Source organism: Acyrthosiphon pisum, chromosome A1 (genome assembly GCF_005508785.2).
Source record: "Acyrthosiphon pisum isolate AL4f chromosome A1, pea_aphid_22Mar2018_4r6ur, whole genome shotgun sequence".
Classification (NCBI taxonomy): Eukaryota; Metazoa; Arthropoda; class Insecta; order Hemiptera; family Aphididae; genus Acyrthosiphon; species Acyrthosiphon pisum.
Window position 1 is genome coordinate 87,802,506 of NC_042494.1, and position 1,067 is coordinate 87,803,572.

The window sequence follows — 1,067 nt, forward strand, 5'->3', positions numbered from 1 at the left end:
TCTCATGTAGCGATTTCCTTATTTTGTTCTAATTCAAAAACGAATAACTGCAGATACATGAAATTTGTATTGAATGTTTATATAAGCATTTCCTATACACCATACAATTTTGAAAATATTTTGACTCTTTTTGAGCTGTTTACGGACATTTTCAGTTTTAAATGTTTTTAGTTTTTTTTTCTATAAATATCAATAAAGTTTTATCTGTTGGGCCAAAAAGTGTATACATTTAATACAAAGCTCCTGATATATTGTTACAATATCAGTTGAAAAATATTAAAAATACATAGGCACAATTTTTTTTTATAAGCATTTAAAGATCAAATTTTGACAAAATTTATCAAATTTTAATTTGAAAAATTATTTTGTACTTAAAAATTTATAAAATGTTCAATTTTTGTATCTAAGAATTAAAAATTTAAAACAAGATTCCACGTAAGTAATTAATTCTGTTACCAAAAAAATCTAAAAAATACATTTACACAGTTTATTTTTATAGTCATTTTAAGTACAAATTTGGACGAAATTACATATTAAAAACCTAGGATAACTATTTTAGTTATTTTGTTATGATTGTATAAATATTATTCGTGGGTACTTGAAAACTTCTAAAGTATACTATTATATATCTATGATAATACCACGGTTTTTTGTTGATGTACAACGCGTTATAAGTACCTCATAGATATTATGATATGATTAATTTGGAATTTATTATAGGTACCTATTATAGGTCAATTTTTTTTTAATACCATAGATAAGTATATATATGCCTAATACATACACTGATATACCGTCTCCGCTCAGAATCGTTTTTCTTATACAGTGATATTATATCATTGAATTCAAATTTAATACTGTCCATTATACAGTGACCCACTTCTAACCTACTGCAGTACAGCAGAGCGACATCCACTTACCCACCTTTTTTATTTTATAAATGTCAATAAATTTTTTTTCGTTGGGTCAAAAAGCTTGAAAATGTAATAGGTTCATAAATTCTGTTATATTGTTACTTTTATTGAAACTTTTAGAGTAAATTATTATATTTTATACAGACAATGACA